This window comes from Sciurus vulgaris (genome assembly GCF_902686455.1).
Source record: "Sciurus vulgaris genome assembly, chromosome: 9".
Taxonomy (NCBI): Eukaryota; Metazoa; Chordata; class Mammalia; order Rodentia; family Sciuridae; genus Sciurus; species Sciurus vulgaris.
The window spans coordinates 95205790-95233762 of NC_136469.1; the positions used below are offsets into that span (position 1 = coordinate 95205790).

Below are 27973 nucleotides of genomic sequence, written 5' to 3' on the forward strand. Positions count from 1 at the left end.
GTGCTGTAGATGGGAGATTATAGGATTGACCAGTTATGTCATGCTTCCTTGTATCCATATCCTTCTATCACCCCTCTCATATTGAATCTGGGTGATTCAGAGAGGGTGTAGGTGACAAGGAGACTCCGAAGGAGCTAGAACATTTTAGAAATTGTTTAAATGGTCCTGACTAGAATGTTGATAGTAATTTTATCATCAAAAGCCATGCCAATAATATTTCAGATGGAAATGAGGTGTAGTCTATTGAAAATTGAAAAAAAAAAAAAGATAATCCTTGTGGAACCATTGCAAAAAATGTAGCAGGATTGTACCTACACACATCCTTACCTTCCTACTTTAGCATTATTTAAATAAAAAAGAGATTCTGAAAAATATTGAAAAATTGTTCATTGAATCCCTTAAAGTATTGTGTGTAGATTATTTTATTTTTATTTTACTACAAATTCATAGGACCTATCTTGTTTATAAAAATGGTCTAAAACTCTAGTGAGATTTAATAACGTACATGGAACTGATGTATAAATTGCTGAAACCTGACAAAAATGTAACTTAATTGCCATTTCCTTAAATAAGGCATTGAGATGAAAATAATGCTTAAATTATTTGCTTATATGATAGACATTAAAATTATCAGAAGTAACATTAATATTAGCTAATTGGCTTACTGTTTTATATATATATATAATTTCTGAATCTATATATTCAGAATTAAAGTTTTAATATATTGAATTTTGTAGACTAAATCCTCATTTAAAGTTCCTCAAATGTAATGTATAATGAAACAGTATTTATATACATTTAAATTATAAAATAGATACTTGGAAGTGAGTTAAAAATATCATCATTAAAGAGTAACATCAAATAATGAAATTTTAAGAAAAGTCTTCAAAGAATTTAGGCAATATTGGTGCAAAAGAGAAAATAACTAGAATTCAAATTCAAATCATTTTTCTTGATCGGTCTTTAAATTGAATTTTCTCTTTTTATTCTTTCCCAATTCTGCTAATAAATTTGGAATAATATGAATAAATAATATGAAACAATCTTAGTAAACATAGAGTAGATTGATATGTAAATATCGGTTGTTTAATATTGTTTAGGGTCCTTAAAATTATAAAAGGTATTGTAAATTTGAACATAAGACATATGCATTATTTTCAAATTATTTAAAAATAAAACTCTCCCTTCCTCCCTCTGTCTTTGCCTCTCTCTCTCTCATTATTTAAGCACATCTTTGGAAATCAGAGATCCTCTTAAAACAAGATAGGATGATTCAATTACTTACTTAGAAACTCATTGCTTATCCTATTCTGTTTTACCCAAACAATGTCATTTATCAAATAAAATTTGATGTTATTTTCTTTGTTTTAAAATAAATGATTTACATAGACAATAATAGTTTCCTCTTTACAGAAGAAAAATAATGTTGCCAAAATGAAAGTCAAACAATAATGAAATGACAGCAACAAAAAAACAAAAAATTTAATAAATATTTATAGGAATGTTTTTCTTTATTTCTTCCTTTGTTTTTTTTTTTTTTTTTTTTTTTTTTTTTTTTTTTTTTTTTTTTTGTGCTGAGGATAGAACCCAGTTCCTTACACATGGTAGGCAGTACTCACTCTGCCACTGAGACAAATCCCCAATTCCTCAAATGAATTTTTGATGTGAATATGTGTAGAGGAGAAATAATATGGATTATAGATGTTCAAATCATAATTCAATAGTTGCTTGGGAAGTACTACAAAAAATATGTTTGAGACCCACTTAAATAATCATATAATTAAATAATCATTGGATTATATATAATTATTTTTGGTACATGTATAAGAAAATTATACATACAAAATTTATGATAATAGCTCACACAACAAAATTAACACTGATATATTAAATCATCAGTGAAGCAAACATATTTTTCAGTTTGATTTAAACCAAAATCTTCAAATTTTCTAAGACCAGAGGTATGTTCTTAGCTAAATAACTATATATTTGAAGGATGGTCGAATTTCAACTATTCCCTAAAAACATATGGATTTATTCATTTAACTTATTAATAATTATCTAGATTGTTGATCATTAAATGTTTATACATTTATGTGCTAAATTAGAGCCCTAAAGGTATTACCCAAGTTTATTTCCAGGGTTAGTAAATGGAAAAGGTAAATGCATCAACTCCATCTCAGATAAAATATAATAAAAACAATCTAAGGTTAATGTTTGACAAATAACTGAAAAGGTTAAAAAAATACTATGTAAAAGTGTACTGATTAATATTCTGAGGAGTATATGGAACCTCTTGCTTAATAGGTGCTTGGTCCTTTATAAGCACCCTTAAAATATGGTCTAGTATTTTTGAGTAATCTAATCATTGTCCATTTATCATTAAATAAAGCATGACATCCCTTTAAAAAAGAGATAATTTCAGGGAGGAAACATGAGGCATTAAAAGTTCTAGTTAAATAAATGATGGCGAGTTTCATTTTCATTTTGTTATTTTAATAAGACATTTTAGAAAAATTGATTAATTTCAAAAAAGTTGTTTGAATATTTTAGCCAACTGATGAAATGAAGGCATATGAAAAACACAGAGGTTTGCATATTTCACTTCAGTTCAACATTATCCTAAATAATCTCCTCCATCTACATTTTGTCTGCAAAAATGGTTGAAATAAAAATGAAAAATGTTTTCCATTGTACTAAAATATATCAAAGGCAAATTTGTTATCATTCCTCATTCCCATTTTTTGTCTTATGTATTTCTGCATAATTTCAGTATCTTTTTACCAGATTACCTGGAGGTTTGGTCTCAAAAATGCTTTTCAAGAAATATCTGTTTTACACAGACTCCTCAGTTTTGCAGCAATTTCTATGAAGACTATAGGCTCTGATATCTATTTGATATCTCATAATTTCACTCTTATAAAACCAAAGCTTTAGATTTTTTAATAAAAATTATGTTTCCTAATAGTGGCTTTATTCTTCACGTTTATGTAAAAAATTCATAGAATAGTAATATTGACTGGAAAATAATAAGAGAGTGGTCACATCAGAGGAAAAATTGTTTCAATGATAAATAAAGATGCCAGTTGTTAGGAGAGGGGTTTGATGTAGAAGTACTTATTGCAAAGCATTATTCATAAACATGACTCAAATTAAAATGAAATGTAAAGCTTCATCAAATTAGCAATTGGAAACAAATTAAAATGCACATAATGTTGGTAAATAGACTTTGTATTGGGGACTCACACTCTGCAATAGAAAAAGAAATCCAGTCACGATTTTGAAATTCAAATTTGCAAGATACATTTAAAAAGGTTTTTCCTGGCATCACTCTTAGAAAAAAAATTTGAATACAGAATTATTCAAAAGCAACCTTCAAACAACAAAATGTGACTATACTAAAATGCACATGTATTCATGTAAATATCTATCATCTACCTATCTTTCCAATATTAAAAAATATGCCAGAAGGAGCTTCTTTCTGGATGGGGTTAGTATGAGTGGTGATTATTTTTACTTTGATTTTATATTTCATAATTTTCAAGATTGCCACTGTGCAACTCAGGTTGCACATTAATTTTTTTTATTATACAAGGTTTCAAATTAGGAAAAATAACACAAGCCCAATGCTTTACTCACAATCTAACTCCCTAAGTAATCATGTATAAGATTATCAATACTGTTTTGTGAGTGTGTGTAAATATATATATATATATGTGCATGTGTTTATATATACGTCAAAACATATGCTATGTAATAATGTCTTTCAATTAACAATTTATTTCATTGGTACTTTTTATTATTTTTGAACTTGCATATTATTCTATAAAATAGACATACTAAATATATGAACACAATCCCAGTATTACTTATAAGTCCTTTAGGAGGTTTCAAAGATTTAATGATTATAAACAATACTCTAATTATTTTCACACTTAATTATTTGTTTGCCTACTTCCAATTATTCCAGAATAATATTCATATAGGAAAGCTTTCTTTTTCAGATATTATGTATATTTTACATTTAAATAAATAATGCCATTGTTCATCCTTTTTGATTTTTCAGAAATTTTTTACATATTTATGTAATCATTTTTAAGTACACTGCTTATATTTTCTCACTCTTCAGAAATAGTCATTTACTTTTCATGGGTGTTACGCCACCATTGAAATTTAGATAAAATAAAGAGTAGAAGTAAGTAGTGTTTTAAAAAGTGTGACTTGGTTATGAAGACCCTAATGAGAAATAGAAAAATATAAAATGTATGTTTTACAGCCAGAGCCAATGGAAAAATGAGAGTTGATTATAGAATGTAAAACTTACAAGACAGAAAAATTTACATGGTACTGTGTCATAACAATAGAGAGTGTACAAGCAAGCAACAATGTAATTCATATAAACTGGCCTAAATGACAAATGAGCTGTAATAATCCAACCACATGCACATTATAAATAAATAATGACTTTGAAAATACATGTAAGAAGGATGATTTCAGAGTCCTTTTATGGGGAAACAAATCACAAATTATGCTGGGCCTTTGTTTAGTATGAAGGTGCAACATGTAGGGTAGCTGAAACATTCCTAGAATAATTGATTCTCACTCAAAGTGCTACAGTGATAATATTTTAAAGGTAAGTCCCCTGATCTTTCTGAAGTATGAAGGCATAGCAGATTTTTCAAGTTAGAAATATGATATATCGCAGTTAGAGAAAATAGTTTTTTTCATGGTTAACTCCTGTTTTTAAAAAATTGTCCTAAAAATATCTACCTTTGATGAAAGTCTTTGAGAAATACCCCTCATAAACAACTTTACAATGGATCGATTCATGTATGCAGGAATCTCTGTACCACCCTGAACCTTCAGCCTCCATAATGTAGTGTATAAAGTGAACAAATAATAATATTTTCAAATAAGTTAGACTGGCTCTTAGTCATTTTGTGGACATCATGCAGGTTATTTTTTTTCTTTAAACCTCAATTGTCTCCTCTTTAGTTTAGAATAAATGGATGAATGAATGAATGAAGTGGATCAGCCCTGATTTCAAGAGACTCACAGTTAAAACTCGTACCATAGCACTGACTTGCCGTATGGACACATCATTTTTATTAAGTTCCTTGTATTCCTCCTCACTCATTATATCACAAGGAAGGTGGGGAAGGGTGGAAATTTCATTTTCCTGTGTTGTTTTCTCTTTTCCAAAGCATTGCCAATTAGTTCTCTTAAAAATTCTAAGGATTTTTAAAATCCTCTCTTTTTTAATTGTGATCTTATTTCCTTTTCTTCCAATTTCCTCTTCAGTAAGAAAGATATTAATGAACTTAAACATAACTAATAACATTATACATTCAAATGAAAAAAATAAGGAAACAATTCTAAATATGTAATAAGAATCTGAATGTAGAAATAATTCATTTTGAACTCAACTGATTGACCCTAAGATATTTCTTTCATATTATATATAAATTTGATTGAAATATATTCTAAATATCTGACTGAATTTAAACGTATTAATTTTGTTTTAACTTTAGAAACATTAACAGCAATAAATATCTGATAGATAAAAGCACTTAAATCCATATGAAATCAGACTTTCAAATGTTAGATGTTACTCTGCAGCAGGTTTTAAAATATTCATACCACAAAATGAAAACATGATGTGCTAAAATATTTGTGTGACTGAATTTTAATTCATTTAAAATAAGAAACAGTTTTCCTTAAACACAAAATAACAAGATTCTTCATACAAACTGATCTTCTCTTTACGGAATAGAAAAACAGGAAGAAAGGTGTTAGAAACACCTGAAAATAAACAAGTATACTAGAAAAACTCTAAATAATTAATTTCCAAAGAATAAAGATAGTCGTGAAAGAGAAAAAGTTCCATGTAGTTTACTTGGTCAAAAATTTATTTTCTATTAACATAACTACAAGGATAATAGATATTTTTTGAATTGTTGTTAAATAACATGTTTTTAAAAGTATTGGGATAGAAATATAAATGGAAATACAACTTTTAGTAATAGAAACTCATAACCTATCATGGGGTATGAAGTAATGTAAGAGGCATATGATGCATTTCTAAAAGAAATGGTCAGTGAGAATTATAAATCATAAAAACAATCAAAAGTGATTATTTAATCCTTGATAAAATAAATATAACAATTGAACTCAAATAACAAAGCACATAAAGTAGTTGAAGAAATAGCTTATCAGCATATACAAAGAAAATGTGTAACACATACCATAATTGTGTGTGTGTGTGTTTGTGTGTGTATGCATGTATTTCTATATGTTTTTCTTCTTAGAAGCTACCTCAGGATAATTGAGGATCATTTGGTGTTGGAATACTTTCATGAATGAAGAAATGTAAGATAAAATATTATATAGAATCTTTAAATATCTAATTATAATGAAATTTAGAGCACCTAGTGGGGCCGTGGACAGAACATCATATTCACATCATATATCTGTTTCTTTAACCTAATGTAATTACCATGTAACATTACTTTGATCATTTCACAATAAGAAGTCCATGTATTTTATAAAGTAGTGATATGATTCCTGATTCAGTAAACCCAGTACGACATCTAAATTTATTACTGATGCTTTACATTTGATACTAATTTCTTCATATATACATACACACACACACGCACACACACACACCGCACATATATATATACATATACATATACATATATGTGTGTGGTGTGTGTGTGTGTGCGTGTGTGTGTGTGTGCACACGCATGCATAAACTTGTTTATGTGTGCAAAAGAGCATCTCTGGAAAACTCTTTGTATTTAATTTTAGATAAAGAGCTCATAATATTTATAATACAAATTTATAATATAATTTATAATATAAAGTTATATGATAGTGGGAGTTTGAGGGATAAAAGTGAGGTACTACTAACATAATTCTTGAAAGTAAAAGTGCCATATTCTAGATACACTGGCACATATAGTGACTGGAGTCAATGAATGACACACAGGACATAGACACTTATCTATCATCAAATCATTTCACATTATCTTGACAATAGGACTTGATCCTGATGGAAAACCATGAATGGAAACAAATGAAATGTGTTTTATAGTGAAAGATATGGTTGACTTTGATGATGATACCCATTCAGATGACCACATTGTATAAGCAGCACAGTCTATCTTAATTTCTGGGATTTTAATATCATCAAACATAAATTGAATTACTTTCCTATAATTAAATGGTCAAAAAAATTTTAAAGAACAATTCTAATAAAGTAAATAAGTTCAATAACCTACACTTTAACATAATTCCTTCAGGAGTAAAACAAATTTTGGGGATTACACTTGTGATGACCATTCTTGATTGGGGCAAAATATTCAGTCTCTCTAATCATTTAAAAATTTTTAGAAATGCTACATTTACTTAATTGAAATTGAAATTTAATTGATTAATGAAAAAATAAAATATTTTTGAAAATTAAATATATTGCTCATATTATTTAAGAAGTTATTATGAATATAAAATTAAGTTGCAGAAATAGAAAACATGCTAGATCAGAAAATGTTGTCCTAGGGTGTTCTAGGTTGACTGCAATGTACTTGAAAATTGGAAATTACTGAGAAGCATTCATTACCTGTTTCAACATTCTACATTGAGTATGCTAAATCTGATTTATTCAATCTGGTTATGTTTTTTCCCATCTTCTTATGTAACTCTAACTAGTTACCATGTGTTCATTTGCAAACATAATTATTACATTCGAGATACAAAGAAACAGTAACGTGTCACTTATCCAGTGGGGTTGCCTTTTAAGGAAGACATCATTAGCTGATTTGGTCATTGTGTGTGAACCTAACAGAGTGTGTTTCACAAACCTAGGTGGTATAGAGCAATCACTCCATGTGGCCTTGATGTAATTTAGATACTCAGAAGAAGTGAGACTTATGAGGCTGATGTATAACATGGCAGGTCGCATTGCAATAGACATTTTTTAACAGGAAGGAGTAAAATCTAAATTAATGATAAAAACATAGTATAGTAAATACATAAACCAATAGCCTAATTATTTATTATAATTATCACCTATTATGTACTTTATGTAATTATATGTGCTACACTTTTTAACAACTGGCAGTGCAAAAGGTTTGTTGTGTACCATGTGAGCATGTGTGGGACTACTGTAGATGTGGCCTGCTCTTGACTGAAATATTTATGTGGTGCATGACTATATTTTATATTCCTATCACCATTCTCCTTTATCTTACATATTCTGTCTTATATTATTTTAAACTTATTTTAAAGTTTAAATAAGTGCTCTGACCTCAACCAACTTTTCGTTGATCTAAATATTTTCATTGCTAATACCTTAAAAAGTAAGCTTTGAATAATTTAGCATTACATAATTTGAACAAATCACATTTATTAGTTTATCTAGATTTTTAATGTGCAATTAGCTATGTGTTAGGTGCTATGGTTCCAGATATTGGACTTCAGTAGGTAGAAATAGAAAATAAAATCTCAACCTCATGGAGTTTACATTGTACATGATCAACCAAGTGGATTTTGATTTTCCATAGTTCTATATAGTTGGAAGAAGTACTGAATCATATTCTAATTATTTATTCCTGTTTCAAGATCTGTATTAAATAAATGCTATATGTTCATAGGTTTTATCAAACTCAAACACATTGCCCTAAAGTTTAAAGCATATTAACATTTTCCACCAAAGCTTAAGTAATATCTGCCATATTCCAATCAAAATATTCCACAGAATTTCAATTCCTCAGGGGAATAAAAGAGAATGATACTTAATCTATTTAACAAGGTCTCTCCTGCCTCATTTCTTTCTGCCTTCCTCATTAGCATGTCATATTTCATGTCCCAACCATATTGAACCTTTATTCCTTTGAAGCTCTGATATCTAACATAATTTTTTAAGTTCAGAGATTAATATGTATTTGCTGAGTGAAAACACACACACACACACACACACACACACACACACAGAAGCATTATTGGTCTGTGACATATTATGTACTATTTAATTTTATTTATCTTGAAATCTCTCAATTCTTAATTCTACATTGGACTGTTTTCTTGTATATTTCTATGGTATCCTGTATTAACTTTTTTCATAATATTTTTTACACTGTACATAAATATATATATATATACATTTTAAGGATGAAAATAAGTAAAATTAAATAACATAATGTTATATATATGTGAGCTTTATATATATGTATGTGTGTGTATATATATATATACATGTACATATATGTATATATACACATACATACACTTTTACCTATTTATATTCCTTATTGAAATCTTAGGCTTGTGATGGATGACATCAGTTCTACCATATTCCCATGATTGTCTTTACCTTGACTGACATAGTGAATGACCCACCCTTATGTGACACATTATAAAAAAATGCTGGGTGGGTAAATAGCAAGGATACAAAAGATGAAAAAAGTAATTGACACCTATGTTAAATGTAAATAAAAAAAACATATTTCTTACTTTGACTCTAAAATATTTATAGTTCTCATAAGGAATACAAATTAGATCATTTAAAGAACTGTTTTATACATTTGGTTTCATTTCAAAACTCTCCATGTGTAAATTAATTTCATTTATAAACATTAAAAATTTTCCTGTTATTAAAAAGCAAAATAAATTGTTAGACCTAAATTGGATCCTTTATATAAATCGTGCATAAAATATTCAACACTTGAGCTAGGTTGCCTATGATTTCCAGTGATGGGAGAGGCTGAGGCTGGAGGATCACATTTTTAAGACCAGCATCTGTAAATTAGCAAGGTTCTAAACAACTTAGTGAGACCCTGTTAAAAAATAAAGAATTAAAAAAAAAAAAGAGATGGTTTATTTTTATTATTTATTTTTAATTCATTTTTATTGTAAACAAATGGGATGCATCTTGTTTCTCTGTACATGAAGTAGAGACATACCATTTGTGTAATCATACATTTACCTAGGGTAATAGTTTTTGATTCATTATGTTATTTTTTTCTTCCCCCCACCCCTCCCACCCCTCTTATCCCTCTATACAGTCCTTCCTTCCTCCATTCTTGCCCCCCTTCTACCCCCCCCCATTATGTGTCATCATCCGATTATCAGCGAGATCATTCTTCCTTTGGTTTTTTGAGATTGGCTTATCTCACTTAGCATGATATTCTACAATTTCATTCACTTGCCTGCAAATGCCATAATTTTATTATTCTTTATAGCTGAGTAATATTCCATTGTATATATATACCACTGTTTCTTTATCCATTCATCAATTGAAGGGCATCTAGGTTGGTTTCACAATTTGGATATTGTGAATTGAGCAGCTATGAACATTGTTGTGGCTGTATCTCTGTAGTATGATGATTTTAAGTCCTTTGGGTATAGGCTGAGGAGTGGGATAGTTGGGTCAAATGGTGGTTCCATTCCAAGTTTTCTAAGGAATCTCCACACTGCTTTCCAGAGTGGCTGCACTAATTTGCAGCCCCACCAGCAATGTATGAGTGTACTTTTTTCCCCACATCCTCTCCAACACCTATTGTTGCTTGTATTCTTAATAATCGCCATTCTAATTGGGGTCAGATGGAATCTTAGGGTAGTTTTGGTTTGCATTTCTCTTATTCCTAAAGATGTTGAACATTTTTTCATATGTTTGTTGATTGCTTGTAGATCTTCTTCTGTGAAGTGTCTGTTCATTTCCTTAGCCCATTTGTTGATTGGGTTATTTGTATTCTTGGTGTAGAGTTTTTTTGAGTTCTTCATATATTCTGGAAATTAGTGCTCTATCTGAAGTATGTGTGGCAAAGATTTTCTCCAACTCTGCAGGCCAATATCATTCTAAATGGTGAAAAACTGGAAGCATTCACCCTAAAAACTGGAACAAGGCAGGGATGCCCTCTTTCACCACTTCTATTCAACATTGTCCTTGAAACTCTAGCCAAAGCAATTAGACAGTCCAAGGAAATTAAAGGAATACAAATAGGAAAAGAAGAACTCAAACTATCCCTATTTGGTGGTGACATGATTATATATTTAGAGGAACCAGGAAATTCCACCAGAAAACTTTTATTATTTATTTTTTAAAAAACACAATTTTAACCTATTGAGCTGAGAATGACTGGATGATTTCAAATGATCTAAAGCAAGTGCAATTAGAATGCTGGAGGCAAAGAAAATGTTCAATGGGGCAGGAATATATTTGAGAAATAGTCACCCATTTTACAAATTTCACTCAGTTTAAAGACTTGGATTCAACACACCAACACAAAGGCACACAATAGTAAAAATTTTAAAAACAAAATAGCACTTGTCAGCTTTTTGACTAAGATCAAGTGTAAGAAACAAAGTGCACACCAACAAACCTTGTAAGCAGTCAAACTAAAACAAATTTTATTTAAAGAATAATATTAGTTGATTTACGTAAAAAGCAAGGAAACCTGCAAATATAATAAAATAATATTTTAAATAACTTTTCAATAAGGCAAAAAGACTCTTTCTTTAGAATTTACTCAAGTAATTAGTTATATGTGAAGGAATTAAATGTGACTATTATGTCATAGCATTTACTTTTAAGTAATTTGAATATTAAAATATTAAATATTATTTTAAATAACTTGAAATATGGGAAATTTAAAATATATTTCCAGGTGAGATCATATAAATGTCTTCCATTAACATAATTTCTTATTCTTATGTTTTTCATTAAAACCCTTCACTAATTTATATAAAAATCATCTATACCTGCACCAGGTTAAAATTTCTATCGTATATGCCTTAATATTTAGCCTTTTCCAACTCTGATATTTATTTACTCAGGATATAAAATCATCATCTCCTATTAATACTGAATAACCTTTCAAATCTTTAATTTTACTCCTAGTTTTAAATTTGATTTTTTATCAATAATATTTATACCAGTAGCATACTTAATTACATAATCTATTATAAAACTCTATGATATAGGCACTCAGACCTAAATGTAATTTGCTTTTTAAAATTTGGATGACTCCATTGCTCTGGGACCTACTAAGTAGCACATCATGGGGAAGGGTGAAGTAAAGTAAAACTCAGTTCATGGCGAGGCCAGGAAGCAGGAGAGAATGGAGTAGAAGAGGTCTCAAGGAAGTTGTACCCTTCAAGGGCCTACCCACAGTGACCCAACTCTTCTAGCTAGGATCCACCTGGCTATAGTTACTACCCAGGTGATTCAAACTAGGATGGATTTATTAAGTTATAACTCTCATAGTCCAAAAATTTCACCTCCAAATATCCCTGCACTAATTAAAGAGCTTTTGGAGTATGCCTCATATCTAAACCATAACAGTTACATTTAGACTACCCATAAATTGTTTCATTTTAGATCATTGTAGCATGGAGAAGTAGCAAGGAAATTTAGCAAAATTTTATTACTGGCAAAGTCTAAAATGCATAAAATTAAAAAAAATAATTTTAAGTCACAGTATTTGATTTCATATTATCAAATCATGGCATTTCAATTTGTTTATTATTTTATTTGATTATTATTATATTTAAAAATTTATTTTTATCAGATAAATGAATTCAACCAAACTATGTATACAGGTTATTAGCAAAATATTTTGTAAATGACCTAAATGGGAGCTTTATTTTGAGTAAGCACCCAATGTTCATTACAGGTAAACTATCAATATTCTTATTATTTTTATAACAGTGCTAAGTATATAAAGAGTACAGACTATGAAATGAAAAATGATGGATTTTTAAATATACTAAGGATTACTTTTATGTACTAAATTTATATAATTCATAAATGTGTCATTATAAATTCTTATATTAGAATGATTACTCTTTCAGTACTTTATTTCAGTGACATCTTATTTTGCTCTTAATGATACAATACCAGTCAATTCATTACATTTTAAGTAAATTTAGAATATAATTTTTCTTTTCATAATAAAAATAGCAAGAATATCCTCTACATTTAAAAATTTTGAATTTCCTTTAATGACATAGAGAAACATATTTTGCAGAAACTGTTTCACAAATCATTTTATATTGTATTCTGTCCTAGTACTGATTTTGATTTTTACAACTCAGTCTGTTACTATCATAATACAATAAAAACTAGGTATTTTTTCATAAAAACTGCATTTGTAAGAGTCAACTTAATGACCCCTCAAAGTTTATATTAAATATGAGTTGTAATATCTTTTAATTTAAAATGATTTTCTCATTGTACTACTTGGATATTGTGCAATACAAGATTAGCCAAGTAATTCTCTGTTGCTCAAATCCTGCATGTTCCAATGTTCTTAAAGACTAGCCCTTCACAAGCTACCAGGAGATATTCTCTGAACCCATGGAATGCCCTAATAGGTAAGAGTGTTTTTGTGCGGCTGGGTCCTTGGTATATGTGAGAAAACTTAAATAAATAATATGATGAATGCTAAATGTAAGTCCTGCTTTTGGTAATGATAAATGAAAAACACTTGCTTTTGGAGGTTTTGGGGACATCTGTGTCAGTTTAAATCTGAGAGAATGATGTGGAGACTGAATACTTAAAGCCTAATCACAAGGTCATTTCATGCCTATGTGACTGAATTTCAATAAATCTAAATACATGGGGTCATGCATCATTAATGGGAGATATAAACAAGTTCCCTTGTGATTCTACTAGAACACATATGAAACCTAGTTCTGGATATTTTCCAGACTGCATTCCATGTGACTTTCTATTTTACTGCATTTAATTTATGTGTGCTTGCTTTAATAAACTGCAACAATAAAGAATACTTTTCTCCGTTCTGTAGATGTTCAGAGACGGGTTTGCTGAGGGTGAAGACGACGATGCCTACCTTTACCCAGCGCGCTTACCCAGGCATCGGAGATCAAGCTCTGAAGGCACTGGATCTAATTTTATTTAGGGTTGCACAGGACATATGTAGGCACTTTATCCAATCAGGTTAACACGCTTGTTAAAGTATAACAGAGTCAGCCTATAGGTGAACTATATGTGGAGGATCCAGGTAGTGTAAACAAACCAAGCATGCCTAAGCAATTCTGCCAGCAACAGGTCTGAGACAAAGGACTGGGGGAATGGCAAGCTCCAGCACACAGCATGAGGCAAGGCAGCATGGGTGAGCTCACATCACAGCTTTCTGTGATGCATGTCAGAACGAGGCCTCCCCTCAGCTCAAACTCAGCCGCAGAAACTGCAAACACCTTCATTCCATGGTGAGTCTTTACCATTACCTCATTTTCTCTGTTCAGACCCTTTGGCTTACTTAGACCATGGTGTCAGTGACTGCTGTCAGATAAGCTTGAGGAACGTTTCCTACACAGTTCCATGAAATCTTTCTGGTATATTATCAACCTCAGAGTGATCTTCAGAAACTTCAACATAGACATTGATCTCTTATACTAATATTAAACATATAAATCTTGATTTGAGCAATTCTGAGTTTCAAATACTACAAATCTTGTTTATTCACGTGTTTGGATGTGTGTGAGGGAGTGTGCATGTGTGTGTGTGTGTTTTGTAAGAAAGATATCAATGGAGGCTTTTCCTTTATCTATCAAATGTGAGATTTTATTTGTTAAAATAGTCCATTTCCTGTTGCTCAGATTAATGTTCCGTGAAACAGTCTGGGCACACACAATATAATTGTTTCAAATTTTATACAAGCTATAACTATACATTTTTTTATCTCATAAATTTAAAATTCAATGGCAAAAAATGAAGTAAAAAAGTCAACTAAAAAAGTCAACTTGTAAACCAATAATGTGATAACATAATAGTTAACAAAAAAATTTTTTTTTTTTTTTTGGTACTGGAGACTGAACTCAGGGACACTCAACCACTGAGCTATACCTCCTGCCCTATTTTTGTTTTTTATTTAGAGACAGGGTCTCATTGAGTTGCTTAGGGCCTCACTTTTGCTGGCTGACTCCAAACTTTCTGTCCTCCTGCCTCAGACTCCCATGATGCTGGGATTATGAAGAAAATATACAAGCTATAAATTGTCTCTTTTTTTTTTTTTTTCTTTATGGTCAGATAATGATCTTTAATAAAGTTATTGTGTGGTTATAATGCATTCACTTAAAATGTTTTGTTTAGGGCTTGATAGAACCTAGGAATTTTAAAAAGGTGTTGTATACCTGTATCAGTCAAATTTTCATCACTGTGACAATACTGAGAAAGAACAAATTAAGAAGTAAACATTTACTTTGGCTCTTTGTTTCAGAGATTCAGTCCATGACGAACCAAATCCATTACTCTGGGTTGAAGGTGAGGCAGAATATTATAGTGGAAGGTCATGTAAGAGGTAAGCTGCTCAGCTCATGACCACCAAGAAGCAAAGAGAGAAGGAAAGAAGCCAGGGACAAAATATAAACCCGAAAGCCATGTCCCCAGTGAACTACTTCTTCCAGTCATACCCCACCTGCCTACATTTACTTCACAGTCCATAAACCCCATAGTTGACAAAATAATATTACACAATTAATGTGTATTAAAGAGGTAGATCTTATATTTAAATGTTATTACTGAAATTTTTTTTAAAAATTAAATGAACATAATTGTGGCTCTACTTTGAAATATTTATTTCACTGATTTACATGTTGATACAGGGAACAGTGTGAAACTGCTTAGTTAACAGTAACAGAGTATTTCAGGAAATCTGATAATACTAAGTGCTTTCTCAAGATATTTCATTTCAAGAGAGTTTTGAGTGTTCCAGACTCACTCAGTTTCCATTTAAAGTTAAAGTTAGGCTGCTAAACTTTACATTAAAGATGATTGAAATTATAATTCATTTGACTTGAATATATAGATCAGTTTGGGTAGAATTTGCAATACTGAATTTTCCAACCCATTAACAAGTATATCTCTATGTAAACCTTTAAATATGTCAGTTACATTTTGCATCTTGATATAAAAATCTTACATATTTAAAAATAAGTTTTATTTTAAGATCAGTATTTTAAATTTCTTTATTCAGCATTTTTCTGATATTACAAAATATATTTTTATTTTTATCGCAATTTTTTGTACTTGTCTTATGCTCTTGCTAAATGTTTTTGTTATAGCATTTGATTTGAACATTTTTAATGACTTTCTATATCATATATTTCTATCATCTGTAACGGAAACAATTTTACTTGTTTTGTATTTTGTGTCTTCATTTTTTTAATGATAATTAGAATATTCCTTATCAAGTTTAATACAGAAAAAAATATTAAATCTTGAAAATAAAGTTGACCAAACTGAGAAGATGGTAAGAAATTATGAACGGAACCTCCAGGAATTGTGGGATACCATGAAAAGACAAAATTCTAAGATTTATTGGGATTGAGGAAGGCACAGAGATACAAACCAAAGGCATGAACAATCTGTTCAATAAAATAATATCATAAAATTTCCCACACCTGAAAATTGAAATTAAAAATCAAATACAAGAGGCTTATAGAACACCATATGCAAAAAATTACAACAGATTCACACCAAGGCATATTATAATGAAAATACCTGACCTACAAAATAAAGATAGGATTTTAAAAGCTTCAAGCAAAAAGCTTCAGATTACTTATAAGGGACACCAACATGGATATCAGCAGATTTCTCCGTCCAGACCTTAAAAGCAAGAAGGGACTGGAAGAATATATTTCAAGCTCTGAAAGAATATGGATGCCAACCAAGAATACTTTACCCAGCAAAACTTACCTTCAGATTTGATGACAAAACAAAATTTTTCCACAATAGAATTCACAAATACAAAGCCTGCACTACAGAACATTCTCAGCAAAATATTCCATGAGGAGGAAGTGAAAAGCAACAATACAAGTTAGCAAAGGGAGGAACTACTTAAAGGAAAAGTCAATCAAAGCAGCAACCAAGTCAAGTTAAAAACCAAAAATAAGCCAAAATGACCAGGAATACAAATCATATCACAGTAATAACCCTGAATGTTAATGACATAAATTCTTTAATCAAAAGACATAGACTGGCAGATTGGATTAAAAAGAAAGACCCAATAATATGCTGCCTTCAAAAGACTCATCTCATAGAAAAAGACATCTAACAAACTAAAGGTGAAATGATGGGGGAAAAAAAAATACCATGCACATGGACTCAGTAAAAAAGCAGGAGTCTCCATCCTCATACCAGATAAAGTGAACTTCAAACCTAAGTTAGTCAGAAGGGATAAAGAAGGACATTTCATACTGCTCCAGGGAACTATAAACCAGCAAGAAAAAAATGATTTTAAATATTTATGCCCCAAACAATGGAGCATCTATGTACATCAAACACTTCCCAATTTTAAGAGTCAAATAAACCAAAACACAATAGTGGGTGATTATAACACACCACTCTCACCAGTGAATAGAGTCTCCAAACAAAAACTGAACAAAGAAACTATAGAATTAAATAATATAATCAGTGATATAGACTTAACAGATAAATACAGAATATTTCATCCATCATCATGCAAATATACTTTCTTCTCAGCAGCTCATGGATTCTTCTGCAAAATGGACCATGTGCTATGTCACAAAGAAGCCATTAGTAAATATAAAAAAATAGAGACACTACCTTGTATTCTATCACACCATGATGGAATGCAATTAGAAATCAATGATAAAATAAAAAACAAAAACTACTCCTACACCTGGAGATTAAATAATGTGCTCTTGAATGATGCAATGATAATAGAAGACATCAGGGAGGAAATGAAAAAATTCTTAGAGGTAACTGAGAACAATGACAAAACATATCAAAACCTCTGGGACACTCTGAAAGCAGTACTACAAGGAAAGTTCATTGCATTGAGCTCATACATGAAAAAAATAAAAAGTCAACAACTAAATGACCTAACATTACATCTCAAAGTCCTAGAAAAAGAAGAACAGATCAACACCAAAAATAGTAGATACAGGAAATAATTAAAATCAGAGCTGAAATGAACTAAATTGAAACAAGAGAAACAGTTCAAAAAATTGACCAAACAAAAAGTTGGTTCTTTGAAAAAGTAAACAAAATTGATAAACCCTTAGCCACACTAATGAAGAGGAGAGAGAAAGCTCAAATTATTAGAATTCGTGATGAGAAAGGAAAGATCATGACAGACACCATTGAAATACATGACATAATTAGAAGCTACTGTTAAAATCTATACTCCAATGAAATTGAAAATATTGAAGACATTGACATATTTTTAGAGATATATGATCCTCTGAAACTGAAACAGGAAGATGCATACAATTTAAACAGATCAATTTCAAGCACCAAAATAAAAGAAGCCATCAAAAACCTACCAACCAAGAAAAGCCCAGATTCAGATGGATTCTCAGCTGAATTCTACAAGACCTTTAAAGAAGAACTAATAACTTTACTCCTCCAGGTATTCCAGGAAATAGAAAAGTAAGGAACCCTTCCAAACTCATTCTATTAGCCTAGTATCACTCTGATACCAAAACCAGAAAAAGACTCATCAAGGAAAGAAAATTTTAGACCTATATCCCTGATAAACATAGATGCAAAAATTCTTCACAAAATACTGGCAAATTGCATACAAAAATATATTAAAAAGATAGTGTACCATGATCAAAAGGGGTTTATCCCAGGAATGGAAGGTTGGTTCAACATCAGGAAATCAATAAATGTAATTCATCACATCAATAGACTTAAGTAAAGAATTATATGATAATTTCAATAGATGCTGACAAAGCATTTGATAAAATACACTACCTCTTCATGCTTAAAACTCAAGAAAAAATGGAGATAGTAGGAATATACTTCAAAATTGAAAAGGCTATTTATGCTAAGCCCACGGTCAACATCATTCTAAACGGAGACAAATTGAAAGCATTCCCTCTAAAAACTGAAACAAGGCAGAGATGCCATCTTTCACCAAGTGGTGAAACTTCTATTCAATATTGTCTTTGAAACACTAGCCAGAGCAATTAGTCAGACCAAAGAAATTCAAGGGATACAAATATGGAAAGAACTCAAACAATCCCTATTTGCCAATGACATGATTCTATATTTAGAGAAGACAAAAAATTCCACTGGAAAACTCCTAGAAGTAATAAATTAATTCAGCAAAGTAGCAGGATATAAAATCAATATGCATAACTCTAATGCATTTCTATTCATATGTGATGAATCCTCTGAAAGAGAAATTAGGAAAACCACTCCTCAAAAAAAAATAAAATACGTGGGAATCACTCTAACAAAAGAGGTGAAGGATTTCTACAATGAAAACTACAGAAAGAAATTGAAGAAAACCTTAGAAGATGGAAAGATCTCCCATAGGCAGAATTAATATTGTCAAAATGGCCATTGTACTAAAGGTGCTATACAGATGCAATGCAATTCCAATTAAAATCCCAATGACATTCCTCATAGAAATAGAGAAAGCAATCAAGAACATCATCTGGAAGAACAAGAGACCTCGAACAGCCAAAACAATCCTGAGTAGGAAAAGTGAAGCAGGAGGTATCACAATAATAGACCTTAAACTATACTACAGAGCAATATAACAAAAATGACACGGAATTGGCACCAAAATATACAGGCAGATCAATGGCAAAATATACAGGCAGAATAGAGGACACAGAGACTAATCTCATAAATAGTTACCTCATACTAGACAAAGGAGCCAAAAACATACAATGGAGAAAAGATAGCCTGTTCAACAAATGGTGCTGGGAAAACTGCAAATCCATATGCAGTAAAATAAAATTAAACCTCTGTCTCTCAAAATGGACAGAGGACTTAGGAATTAGACCAGAGACTCTGTACAAAATAGAAAACAAAGTAGGCCCATATATTCATCATGTTGGCTTAGGATCAGATTTCCTTAACAAGACTCCCATAGCACAAGAAATCAAAGCAAGAATCAATAAGTGGGATGGACTCAAACTAAAAGTTTTTTCTCAGCAAAGGATACAATCGAGAATGTGAAGAGTGGGAGAAAATCTTTTCCACACACACTTCACATAAAGCACTTACCTCCAAAATTTATAAATAACAAAACTTTACACCAAAAATACAAAGAACCCAATTAATAAATGAGCCAAGGAACTGGACACTTTACAGAAGAAAACACACAGGCAATTAATAAATAAATGAAAAAGTGCTCAGTGTCTCTATTAATTAGAGAAAGTCAAATTAAAACAACTCTAAGATTTCATCTTACTCCAATTAGAATGGCTATTATCAAGAACACAAACAATAATAGATGTTGGTGTAGATGTGGGGAAGAAAACACACTTTTACATTGCTGACAAAGTAGCAAATTGGTGTAGTCACTCTGGAAAGCAGTGTGGAGAATCCTCAGAAAACTTGGAATGGATCCACTTTTTGACCCAGTTATCCCACTTCTCAGTTTATACCCAAAGACTTAAAATCAGCATAGTACAGTAATGCAGCTGCATCAAAGTTTATAGCAGCTCAATTCACAACAGATAGATTGTGGCAACAACCCTGGTGTCCTTCAACAGATGAATGGATAAAGGATCTGTGGTATGTATACACAATGGAATATTATTCAGTCATAAAGAAGAATAAAATTATGGCATTTGCAGATAAATGGATGGAACTGGAGGATATCATGATCAGTGAAATAAGACAATCTCAAAAAACCAAAGGCTGAATATTTTCCCTGATAAGTGAATGAAGATATATAATGGGAGTGGTGGGGTGGGGGGCGAGAGAAGAATGGAGGAACTTTATTTATTTATTCATTTTTATTTATTTATTTATTTTTATTGTAAACAAATGGGATACATGTTGTTTCTCTGTTTGTACATGGCGTAAAGGCATGCCATTTGTGTAATCATAAATTTACATAGGGTAATGTTGTTTGAGTCATTCTGTTATTTTTTCCTTCCCCCTTACCCCTCCCACCCCTCTTTTCCCTCTATACAGTCCTTCCTTCCTCCATTCTTACCACCCTCCCTAACCCTAACCCTAACCCCTCCCACCCCCCATTATGTGTCATTATCCGCTTATCAGCGAAATCATTCGTCCTTTGGTTTTTTGAGATTGGCTTATATCACTTAGCATGATATTCTCCAATTTCATCCACTTGCCTGCAAATGCCATAATTTTATCATTCTTTATGGCAGAGTAATATTCCGTTGTATATATATGCCACAGTTTCTTTATCCAGAATGAAGGAACTTTAGATAATGTAGAGGGAAATGAGAGGGACAGTGGTATGAAAAATGGTGGAATGAGACATCATTACTCTATGCACATGTATGATTACACAAATGGTATGAATCTACATCATGCACAACCATAGAAATGAAAAATGTACCCCATTTGTGTAACAATGAATCAAAATGCAGTCTGTAAAAAATAAAAGTGAAAAAAAAATAGGCTAAACCTTACTCCAATGAAGACTGCAGTAGTGGTAAAGAACAGAAATAGAGAACAAGGGGATACAAAAGAATAGAGGCAAATTCCCCTACACTTTGGTCAATTTTTGAAAAAAGTCAAGACAACTAAATGGGGAAATAATACTCTTTAAAACAAGAAATGATGATTCAACTGTGTTTTGACCAAAGAATGTACTGAATTTACAAACAATGTACTGAATTCCCGCCTCATCCCAAATACAAAAATTAGCTAAAAATGAATAACAGACCTATATATAAATGGTAAATCCTTAAAATCTTAGAATGAAACATTTTAGAAAATCTTTGTGAATTTGGGCTAAGCAATTATTTCTTAAATATGTATGTCACAAAAACCTCATGACTGTCAAAGAGAAAAACACACAAACTGAATTTTAAAATTAAGAAAGTCAGGCATGTTGGTGTTTGCCTATAATCTAAGTGACTCAGGGGGCTAAGGCTGAAGGATAGCAAGTTTGAGGCCAGCCTTAGAAATTTAACAAGACCCTCAGCAACTTAACAAGAGCCTATATAAAAATAAAATTTAAAAAGGACTGGGGAAGTAGTCAATAAATCACCAAAAACTTTGGTCTTTGAATTTTCCTGAACTCAAAAACCTCTACACCAAGAATACAAATAATCTAATCAACAAATGGGCTAAGGAAATGAACAGACACTTCACAGAAGAAGATGTACAAGCAATCAACAGATATATGAAAAAATGTTCAACATCTCTAGTAATAAGAGAAATGCACATCAAAACTACCCTAAGAGTCCATCTCACCCCAATTACAATGGCGATTATCAAGAACACAAGCAACAATAGGTGTTGGCAAGGATGTGGGGAAAAAGGTATACTCATACATTGCTGGTGGGGTTGCAAATTAGTGCAGCCACTCTGGAAAGCAGTATGGAGATTCCTCAGAAAGCTTGGAATGGAACCACCATTTGACCCAGCTATCCCACTCTTTGGCCTATACCCAAAGGACTTAAAATCAGCATACTACAGAGATACAGCCACATCAATGTTCATAGCTGCTCAATTCACCATAGCCAGATTGTGGAACCAACCTAGATGCCCTTCAGTTGATGAATTGTTGGGACTAATGACACGACACGTTAACTAACTCAGGCTGACTCCTTACTTCCTGGAGAGTGAGCAAGATCAAGGCCTCAAAGGCAGTTTCAATAGTTAATGATGATGAATTGGACCACCGTTAGGGATTGGTTAACAATAGTTCCGTGAACGTGATCAGCTCGTGCTTGCCATATAGTCTTATGGGACTCTTGCCTGCGTGAACACCCCATGCCTTGCTGACCTTTAAGCTGATTGGTTCCCGCCTAGCCCCCACCCTACATAAAAGCTGTGTGACTTCCTCAATAAACGAGTTTCTGCTGTGACGGGTCTCCCTGATGTGTCTGATTGTCCTCCACACGGAGGGCTGGGAGCGGGCGGTTAGTGGCCTTACCTATCCCGGTCTGACCTTGTTGGGGAGTGTCCCCTTCCCTTGCCGCTGGTCGAGAAGAGCAAGGGGGCTTAAGACCCCAACATCTGGCGCCCAACGTCGGGCCCCTCAAGGCTGAACCGCAGCCAAAGCGAAGAGGCAGTTTCGAAACCGAAAGTACCAGCAGATCAGGCCAAGCAAGTTCCGAGGTAAGGGCATCCCTGAAAAGGTGGGGCAAACACACACCACACATGGTGACCCTGCACTCTCAGCTCTTAGACTCATGCTGAAGAGTAGGGGCCTTGAGTGGTCTGATACACAGGCGGAAAAAGACTGGGACACCTTTACTCGGGTGGCCTCTTGGCTTCCCGCTGCTAATCTTTTTGACTGGTCCACATGGAATCATGCAAAACGACTTGTTAAGAAGAGGGAAATCAATTTAAGAGAGGGTCCCCCATTGGGAGTCTGCCCTACTTTCTCCGCCCTTAAGGCCTGCTTCTCTCCAGGACCTCCCAAAGGGGGCTCCAAGTTTCTCCCCAAAGAGCCACCACCTAAAAAACTGCCGGCTCCTCCCATTACATCTCCTCCCAGAAACTTGCCACATAGTAAACAACGTTGGGAGACCTTTAATGAGGAGCCCAATCCATCTCCATCCGCTCCTCCCGAGGTTGAGGAACCACGAGGGCAGCCAGCCTCTACAGGTAGAGAGGGCCCACTACTGCCCCGGGGAGGCTCATTGCTGCCATCTTGTATTCTGGGGCCACATCAGACTCCAATGAAAGCCCTTGCCCTCCTCCTTCCGGATGGTGGGAAATCTTCCCGGCGGCCATTTTATGATACTGGGGGAGAACAGCACTGACTCTACCCTACCCACTCCCTGTATGGCCTTCCTGGTAAATGCTAATCCAGGGGGTAACCGGCCTGCTATATGGTACCCATGGGAGGCGCAAGATTTAAAGGAACTAAAGAAAGCTGTTTCAGAGGATGGGCCCAATTCCCCTTGGGCTGAAACCATCCTTCAGGGCCTCGCCCACCAGCAGTGCACCACTCAGGATTGGAAGAACCTAACTAAAGCTGTCCTTCCTGGTCCTTTATATCTAAAGTGGTGTGCCTTTTTTAATGAAGAATGTCATGCTCAGGCTGAACGGAACCAGGCCGCTAACCCTCCCGTCCCGGTTACTTATGGGATGCTCTCGGGGTCCAGTGACCAATTCTCTACTGGCCTCTTACAGGCTGCCATCCCAGCCCCATATCAAGAACAAGTAAGAGCCCTAGGGTTGGTGGCGTGGAAAAAGCTAGAGGAGGGCCCCTCAGAACCCCCCATCGCAGGAATTACCTAGAAGGCAACTGAGGACCTAGCAACCTTCATTGAAAGGGTAGAAAGAAGCTTTCAGAGGAAATTTCCTCCAGGGCCCCTAAGAGATCAATTTGTTAAAATGTTAGTTTGGGAAGGAATGACTACCGATCACAAATTGGCCTGAGCAGAGATGAAAGATCGCTCCATGGGAAGGTGGATAGTGGCTACCAAAGATATTGGCACGCAAGCGCATCAGTCTCAATCCTTGGTTGCAGCCCTACAGGCCCAAACTGCCTCACTTGCTGAGGCTCTCACGGCAGCCTTGTCACCAGTTCGGGCTAAGGGCAAAGGAGTATGTTATGGCTGTGGGCAACCAGGCCACTTCAAGAGGGATTGCCCCACTGGTCGACTGTATTCTGAGGCTCTGCCCGGATGCTCTAGGGGTTCAGCTCAAAGTCCCGCCAGTTCAGCTCAAAGGCTGGCCACCCCCAAAACGCCTTGCCCAAGATGCAGAAAGGGATTCTATTGGCAGGATTGCAAATCTAAATTCGACATTGAGGGGAAACCTTTAAACTAATCAGGGGGCACCCTCCAGCCCCGTCACACAAAGGAGGTTTCTCCCCCAATAGCCCCCCTAAGGCACATTGGACTGTTCCCATTGTCCCCGGGGTCAGTAAGGTCTATGCTTGTCTACCAATTGGCTGACCTTATAATTAAAGGCAGGGATACTGCCCTTAGGCACTGTGGAAAAGAGCCTAATGTTTTGACAGTGCCCTATCGCCTGTCGGATTTTGAATGGGTTCAAAGGAATAACAATAGAGTATCCTGTGCATTGGAGGGTTTCTTAGGGAAGATTGATTGGCATTATGGGTCTACCAAATGGGTGTCCTCATTTTCAAAACTAAAATGGGCACCCCCTATACTTTTTTCCACTAAACCCCTCCCTAAAGCTGTAAATGTATTCACAGATGGAGAAAAAAAAGGGATCTGCTGTAATAATTTATCCCCCCTCCCACATTAGTGAAACAGGAAGTAATTACCCATTTTGAACCAGTTGTTGGGTCAGCACAATTTAAGGAGTTATATGCGATTGCTATGGCCCTAACTCAAGTACAAGAACCCATGAATCTTTTCTCAGACAGCTTATATGTGGTAAACCTGCTACCTACATTGGTCTCTTTATATATCAAGTTAGATAAAAATCCTATTACTCCCTTGATGATCCAGGTGCGGTCCTTGTTAAAGGAGCGTGCTGAACCCATATTCTTACAGCATCTAAGAGGACATCAAAATCTACCTGGCTCCCTTGCACAAGGCAATGCTGTGGCCGACCAGTTAGCCACATCAGGGACCTCAATAGCTACTACGGCCCAACCTCAACAGGACTTACAACTAGCCCAAGGCCTTCATGACCTGACCCATTTAAATTGGAGAGGGTTACATCATAAGTTTCCTTTGGTCCCTGTAAAGAACTTAAAAAAGATTGTAAGAACCTGCAAATCTTGCCTACCTTTCTTACAGGTTCCACCTCTCCAATCCCCTGGGGTAAACCCCAGAGGTCTAAAGCCTAACATTATCTGGCAAACTGATGTAACTCATTATGTACCATTTGGAAAATTAAAATATATATTCATGTCTATTGATACTTATCCCATGCCTGCTGGGCCACTGTTCACTCTAGTGAAAAGGCCAAGCATGCTGAAAGCCATTTCTTACAATGTTTTGCCATTTTAGGCTTGCCTCAACAAATCAAAACGGATAATGGACCCTGTTTTAAAAGTAAATCATTACAAGAATTTTTCAACAATTGGCATATTAAACACACTACAGGAACCCCATATAATCCAAAAGGACAAGCCATAATTGAAAGACATAATAAAACTTTAAAAAATCAACTAATATAAAACAAAAAGGGGAAAATAACCCCCATGATCAATTAAGGACAGCAATGCTTACATTAAATATTTTAAATTTCTCAAAAAATCAGCCTTTAAGTATTGGGAGATAATTGTTTCACAATTTTCTGCATCCAAACCTGAATTGATTACTAATCAGGAATAAGGGTTAAAATGCCCTAGGCATCAAGTTTCTGCTGGAGCATTTTAGCCCCTTTCAGATCCAAATCTCAGTCAAGGTTTACATTGAAATGTAAATAGAGAAAGCCTGAAGGCTCAGTAGGAGACAGGTCTCAAATCCAAAGGAAAAAAAAAAAAAAAAGTCTTACCTGAACTCCAGCAAAAGTAAATGTTATGGTGCTTTACTAAAGTAATTAACGGCTGTATCATTTTTCCAGGACTTTTGTTTTTTTTTGAATTCTACATTTTTTTTGAGCTCATGACTTTTTTGATCAGTTCTATTTTTTTTATTCAACTAGAGTTTTTGAACATCTGTTACATTGCAATGGAGAGTCACCTATAAGTTACAAGGCCTTTGATGTTTTGTTATGTGTATGTCCTGCTGTCTGGTGTCATGTTTTGTCTCTATCAAAACTGAGCGCTCCTAAAATTAAAATTTAAAAATGGATCCAAATACTTTTAATTCACGTGATTTAAAAAGGTTCAATTTAAATTGGATAAACTAATAGAAGTAAAATGTCTTGAAAATAACTTGCAAGTCTCTAGGTGGTCAAACTAATAAAATGTTGATGTTTATAAAACGTCTAACATCAATTTTTCTAGGACTTTCCTCCAACAAGAAAAAGCTGGCAAATACTGTTCAGGACACTTGTCTGATATCTTGGTTTTTACAAAATAAGTGAATTAGAGTTGACATGCATGGGATTCAAAGGGTTCTAAAGGTTTCAACTGTGTTTCAATTAGAGTACTATAAATAACAAAATATTTAATCTTATTAAAATGGAGTAATTTATATAAATTAAGAAATTTCATAAGAGTTGTTTCAGAATGTGAACAAAAAGGGGTCAACAGGAAAAAAAAATAAAAGGTTCTAGATATGGAAATATATTTAGTGAAAAACGAAATGTTTCTGGGTAAGAAAGTGCTTATGTGATAAAATACATGAGGGTCTAAATAAGTGCTAAGAAAGCCTATAAAGGGCAAGTTTCAATAAGTTTGCATGTAACTAAGTTGGTTGTATGTATATGACACAGTTAAAGCTATTTAAGGTTTTTTTCCTAAGGTGAAATACTAATGTTCTGATATAAACCAAAGTTTAATCTATATGGTAAAATGACAAGGATTTCTTAGAAACACTAATTTACTCTTAACTTTGTGTCTATTAAATTTTATTCTTTAGAACAATTAGTCTTAAAAATTGGGGTATACAATTATGGTTAAACAACTGTTAAGAGTATTGTACTATGTTACAGAGTCTAAATTTTTCTTTAAAAAACTAAATTTGGTAAGATAAAAATGTCAAGGTAATTGTGAAATGGTCACTCTTTATATATTAAATGTGATCATATTTTCCAGGTACACAAGTTTTTAAAGCAGGGAATTTATCAAGCTGCTATTCTCCAAACTAAACTTGTCTGTAATAGTAATTTTAAACTTTAAAGAGTAGATTTTATTGGGGATTTATTTCTATCATTTAATGTTCTATTATGGGACCTGTCATTGAAAGAATGGACATTTTTTTAAGCTGTCTGTTTTATCTCAACTCCCTAAGGTTTCCCTCCCAGTAATGGGAACAAAGCCCTTAAAGCTGTTCCAGGAAACAGCCCCAAACAGAGAGTAAAAGAGTAAATTGAGCCTGATAGCCAGATAGTGCTCAAACAGTAGGATTACCAGAAACTATTGACCAGAATCTACAGCCTGTTGTAAAACATTGTGAAACATGTTGTCAGCAAACCCAGACCCCCTTTGAA

At 33.3% G+C, this 27973-nt stretch overlaps 1 long non-coding RNA gene across 1 annotated transcript in view; it reads left to right on the forward strand.

Moving 5' to 3' along the window:
* The window catches only part of LOC306669156, a 1049088-nt gene extending 1021372 nt beyond the window's left edge, over nucleotides 1–27716 (forward strand). The window contains exon 3 of the long non-coding RNA XR_013766040.1: nucleotides 27665–27716. This is a non-coding gene — a long non-coding RNA (uncharacterized lncRNA). The remainder of the gene's footprint in view (nucleotides 1–27664) is intronic.
* The last annotated feature ends 257 nt before the right edge of the window (nucleotides 27717–27973 follow it).